Source organism: Anabas testudineus, chromosome 8 (assembly GCF_900324465.2).
Source record: "Anabas testudineus chromosome 8, fAnaTes1.2, whole genome shotgun sequence".
In the NCBI taxonomy this organism is placed as follows: Eukaryota; Metazoa; Chordata; class Actinopteri; order Anabantiformes; family Anabantidae; genus Anabas; species Anabas testudineus.
Window position 1 is genome coordinate 5,457,241 of NC_046617.1, and position 6,104 is coordinate 5,463,344.

General features: G+C 40.0%; 1 non-coding gene across 1 annotated transcript; it reads left to right on the plus strand.

Annotated features, from left to right (window-relative positions):
• The first annotated feature begins 4,478 nt into the window (after positions 1–4,478).
• On the plus strand, positions 4,479–4,560 carry trnal-aag. The gene has a single exon. It is a non-coding gene; the product is annotated as a tRNA-Leu (tRNA).
• The last annotated feature ends 1,544 nt before the right edge of the window (positions 4,561–6,104 follow it).

Sequence of the window (6,104 nt, forward strand, 5' to 3'; positions counted from 1 at the left end):
TGTGAGTGTGTGTATGTTGGCCCTGGTCTGAAGGCCATGTGGGTCCCACAGGCAGTGGGAGTACAGCCCATCCAAAGGCCTGTCTAGATATGATGGTGTGCACATTTTTGTTAACGAGACACACAAAAACTCAAATTAAAGTTCCTTCTGGTTTATTATAACGTGGCTCTTAGTTAGAGAGAATAGAGAAACATAATAATACAGGAAAAAAAATACACATCTGAACACATCTAAAAATTGAAACAGAAACAAAATTGAACTTTTAAGTGTTAAACCTGCAAATCTACAGAATAAAACAGGAAAAACTATGCTGTATAGTTGTATGTTGAGATACCTTGAGGTACCTTTTTTCATAAGGCTTACAGTTAAAGATGGATCAGGTGACTCTGAAACATCTCTTAGTTATGCTGCTATGGGTTAGTCTGCTGGGGGAACCCTACTCCTACACTGATCTCCTCCATCTCTTCTCTTCAAATGCCACCATTGCATGTTATTAACTTTGTGTCTTCTCTCTCCCGTAGTTGTGCATTCTTCTCTCTGTCTCCCTCTCTCTGTACTTTTCTGCAGGTATCCTGGACCTTGGAGCTGTATATTTCTATAGTCCAGTTGACCTGCCCTGTTTCCACACCAACCAGTCGAGGCAGATGGCCACCCACCCTGAGCCTGATGGGATTTTTGTGTTTTCTATATAACTCTTTATACAATTATACTTAGTAAGGTCTCAAATCGTACACTGTAAAATGCCTTCAGATGACTTGTGTTGTGATTTGGTGCTATACTAATAAAATTGCTTATAGAATAATTGCAAATGGCAGACAACGCCAGTACAGTATTTGGAAGTATCTCTAAACTCTGTGTGGTGTGTAATGGGGGTCTGGAAATAAGTAAATGCTGGTTGGTTTAATGTTTGGATAACCACTGTCCTAGGTCTCCTGGATTCAGACTACCTATTGGTACGTAGGGTTATTTTCTCTCACACAGGTACAGAATGTACGTAGCAGTTAGCTGCTGGCTCTAGTCTTTGAGGTGTGTTTAAGTGACTTTTTGACCCAGGTTAAAGCCACATGAGGCAACACAACAGTTGGTCTTCACTACTGAGAGTTCTTTAATGGTGGCGTGATGTGTCTGTGGCCTTGGAAAAATGGCATAAATAGTTTCTTTTTGTTATAGTTGTTATAGCTCTGTTTCCTAAAACTGATGGACAGAATTGTGTTTTTTTTCCAGTGGTGGATTAATCCTCGCTTGATGCTCCAGTGAGTGTTGTCAGCAGCAGGACAGTATCTGTGGGATAGAGTCAAAACAAACTACACTGTGTGTGTGTGTTCATGGCAATGACGGAGCATGTCACCCAGTGCAACACTGTGTGTGTCAGTAGTGTGCTTTTAATAGATTTTTGGCCACCAGGGAAGCTTTATGACTCAGAGGAATAATATATCACGCTTTGGATACACACATAACACTTATTAGTGGGAAACGTTTATTGCAGGCTTCAGTGTGCACATGGAAAATACATTCCTAGAGAATATTATAGGTAAACCTAGCTTTGTCTCACCATAAAAGGCGGAGCCTTATTCTCCTAGAATTGTCTACTTCATCAACAGTTCATTAAAGTCCTGTTTGGGTATACGCCTAGGTTTACATGTGCAGGTGTTGGATGTGTTTGGGCCACATCTCTCATATTCAGAACCAAACTCCATCTGGCCCCTGCAGCTCTCCAGACAATAATTAATTTAACCTGCTGATGAGCAGCACCCCTGGGTGTCCATACTATGCTGACATAGAACCACGCTGGTGCTGCAACATATGGTTTGAATAAGCTGACACTGAGTCATATAGGAAAGTCCAGAGTTTTATTTCTGAGTCTAATTTGGATGCATACTTTCAGGTGTAAATCAGTAGCAGTAGGAAATGTTAAATTTTTATTATCACACTAAGCACTGATCAGTGAGAGGGTGTGTGTCCATTCACCTGTTCCAACATTCGCACAAACTATCTCAATTTACCCCTTTATGCTGAGTATAGCCCTTATAAAAGAAACTGTGAATTCACACAACAGTGCAGAGTTATCTGGGATCATGACCACAATAAAATACATTTTCTTATAGCTTATTGAAAGATAACTATGTACAGCATATCTGATTCTTATGTGTCAGCACAAACACCCCACCAGCTTTGGTAATTTATTGTTGTCAGTGATGGACAGGTGTGATCATACAGAGAAAACCCAACAGGTGTATTAATAAAGAGCCTCCACGGGGTGAAAGCTTTGATGAGATGATCCACACACACAAACAAACACACACACATAATGTCATTCATTTCATCTATAAAAGGATACTTAAACAGTGCCAGGTGGCCAGTGTCACACTCCACCACCTGTATCATTGGTGAGACCAGATGCTTCCTCAGGCAAGCAACACTCAATGTATGTGTGTGTGTGTGAGAGAGAGAGAGAGTGCAGGGACTCCACTCAACTAGAAATAATCTCCCTTCATTATTGTCCTGGTGAGGTGTGGAAGTGTGGGTGTGTTTTGTCCTATTTCGACAGTAGGAGGTGTTTCATCAATGTGGAGTGACTTCTCAGTGGCAGTCAACACAGAGAGACCACAGTATGACTAACTTCATCCTTCAGGGTGGAAAAGATGATGACTTTGTTCTGGGTTTTTCTCCAACAGTTCAAGAATGTGCAATTGTTGCAAAGACCTAAATGCATTTAACCCTGCTTTTCTGCCCCAAACAGCCGCTGCCACTCAAAGTGGGTGAGGTCAGAAATTGCCTCTCCTCCTGCTTAATTCCCCACAGTTTGTTGTTTAGTCCAGCAGTTCAAGTGTGTGTGTGTATTAAGGAGAGTTTACCAGTCTTTGAAGTTAAATTGGAAGGGCAGATAGCCATAAATGTAATGATCACATCCCTGCTTCTCAGATAATTAAACTTCATGGTTTGAATGACCTTTTAACTTTTTCTCCAAAGACAAACTGCATTCTTCTCACCTCTGTTTAATTATCACGTGGTTAATTAAATATTAAATATATAAAACATATAATTACAAAGTATCAGTATCTGAATCTGTAATGTTCCTGAAAGCTTTCCTTCCTTATAATAAATCCCTTCTTGCTCATTTGATTTGATTTGTTTATGACTTATATTGATGTTGGAATTCAGATTTATTCTTCGATTAGTATCTCTGCCTATTGTGGCTGCCCAATTTCCGAATAAATTACAAAGTCAAATGTCAAATATTTCCTGCAAAAAAATGCTATACCATCAACAACCATATCCACTTTTATAAAGTTATTAGTTAAAAATATTTGTGTATTGTTTAAAATGAATTGTAATGAACACATGCCAAGCAGTGTTGATAAAGGGATAGTTCAGTTCAATTGTGAAAAGCTTCTGGAAATTACTTCATGGTGCCAACAGCACCACTGGAACCACACAGCTCGATGTACAGGAAATGAAACAGTGAATGGAGAATGAAACATACTCTTGCCCTTCACTCCAGCTTCAATTGGTTAGGCTAATGATCAGAGTAGAGCCTAATTTAATTTAGAGAGCGATGGGGGAGGAGTGTGTGTGCTTATACTGTAAGCAGTGTATATATTGTGTGCCGAAAGACAAATTGGAGGTCACTTGTTCATCGGACATCTCAGCCCTAATTTGATTAATTTTGCCCCCTTGGCATTGGAGGGTCTAATCTAAACAAAGTGAAAAGGGAGGTGGAAGGATAAAAAAGAGACACAATAAGTTTGTTGAAGGGCAAGTGACATGAGGTATAAGTGTCAGTTGTGTGCACAGTACAGTATGTGTGCTTCTGACCAGTTCACCTGCACTTTGTCGTGCTCAGGGATAAATCCTCATCCCTCAATGTCTGCGGTGACGTAAAGAACGAAGGTGACAGCGAAGGATGGTAACCTGAACTACTGAATTGTTTTCATGCCTAATATCCAACAAGGTTAAAGATGCCTCAAGATTTGTCAAAGATGCCATTTAATCACCCACTCATCCTAATTCTATACAATATCTTCTAAAACCTAAACTTAAAGCTATTCTGTGGAGTGAGTGGGTGTATTTATGAGAACCTTAGTGTTAGAACCTTTTGGGAAAGTGTCCTCAAATATACAAACGTGTGTGTGTGTGTTAAGAGTCCTTGTGTGAATGTGTTGAGCAGAATCTAATATATTGTACTAATAAAATCTGACACTTGAGAAACAAGAGTTTCAACAGAAGTTTTTGAACTAATTAAGAAATTGATTGAGTTTGGAGTAGTCTGACAGCAAACAAACATATAGTGACAGTAAAGTGACAGCAGAGGAAGTTATTTGAATGCATTTTTAGGTTGATGAGTCCTTTGTGTCTGCTCATCCAGACACAGACATGTTTCACACATACTCACTGCAAAACATGAAGGCAATGCTGGATGTCAGCAGCTGTGAGAGAAAAAGCTTCTTCTTCTTGTTTCTAGAAGAGCACAATAGACAGGTAGTGTGGCCGAGCGGTCTAAGGTGCTGGATTAAGGCTCCAGTCTCTTTGGGGGTGTGGGTTCGAATCCCACCACTGCTAGAGTTTTGGGGCAGCAGTGGATCAGGTGGTAGAGCGGTCACCTGCGAACCCCAGTGTGAGTGGTTCAATTTCCTGTTCCTCCTGGCTACTTGCTGAGGTGTCCTTGGACAAGAGAGTAGTGTACCGCTGACTTACCATCTAGCAATATAAATATTACATAAGTCGGACACACTCTAGAGTCTAGAGTATGTCTAAAGGGTACTTTTAGGCCACAAAAAAACAGAGTCTCCCACATGGATGGCAGCAATCTGACCATTATCTTACACCACTACTTAACAAAACCTACCTGTTCATGATTGCCTATTCACTTTAATCTACTTTTGTTCTTGTATAGTTTGTTGTAGTCTTCTGTGTTTTGAAAGGCGCTTTAAATAAAATGTATAATTATTATTATTATTATTATTATTAGGTGACATGTTGTGATGTTAGCTATCCACATTAAGCAGAGATCATTTCTTCAAATTAGCCACAAATCATAAATACTAGAACTCAACGATAAAAAGACCTCAGTTTCCTCACAACATACACAGGCGTGTGCAGTTCCTCCGGTTAGCAATGGCAGATGTAATGGTCATGCAATACTGCGATTCACATACAACTGGGCAAGAGAGAGCAGCCATATACTCTCTGTCAACAGTAAAGTTTCACGCCTTCTTAAACCAACAGTCTTCCCTGTCCAGAATTTTCACATTCAAACGAGGGAACTTTGTCTTACAGATGTAAATGGGTGACACACAACCTGCACAATACACAACAGCCCCTTATAGCATCCTCCAGTGTGAACTTGATGAGGACTCGTGATGTTACTGTCTACAGCACTGATGTGTTTTCTGAAAGCTTCAAACTCCTGTATTTTAATTTTGACCTTGGTGTCATCCACTTCTCTTCTCCATATATGTGATCCACATACTGTATACACTACCCATCCAAAAAAAAAGTCACACTATTTTGTTAGATGGCCTTTAGCTTTGTTTTATAGCATGTATTCGCTGTGGCAACGTTTCGAGCTTCAGCTTCAGCAATGTCACAACATTGCCATCAGGAAAGAAAAAATCCATTGATGGTATAACCTGGTCATTCAGTATATTCACTTGTGCACTAGAGACAGCGATATTAGCAAAATGTTTTGTGGACTGACGAAACTAAGATTGAACTATTTAGAAAGAACACACAGCACTACATCTGGTGTAGAAAGGGCACAGCATATCATAATTAAAACATCATCCAAACTGTCAAGTATGGTGGAGGAAACATCATGATTTGGGCCTGCTTTGGTGCATCAGAGCTAGGCCAGCTTGCAGTGATTGAAGGAAAGATCAATTCCCAAGTGTATCAAAACATTCTTCAGGATAATGTTAGAATGTCTGTACATCAGCTGAAACTCTGTAGAAGTGATGCTATAGGACAAAGACCTAAAACACCAGAGTAAGTCCAGAAGTTAATATGATGTCTACCCCAAGGTTCATTTCCTCAGCTCTTTCTCAACACAGAAGCATTCTTGCTGTCCCTTGAACACATCCACATAAAACAACTCCATTTCTGCC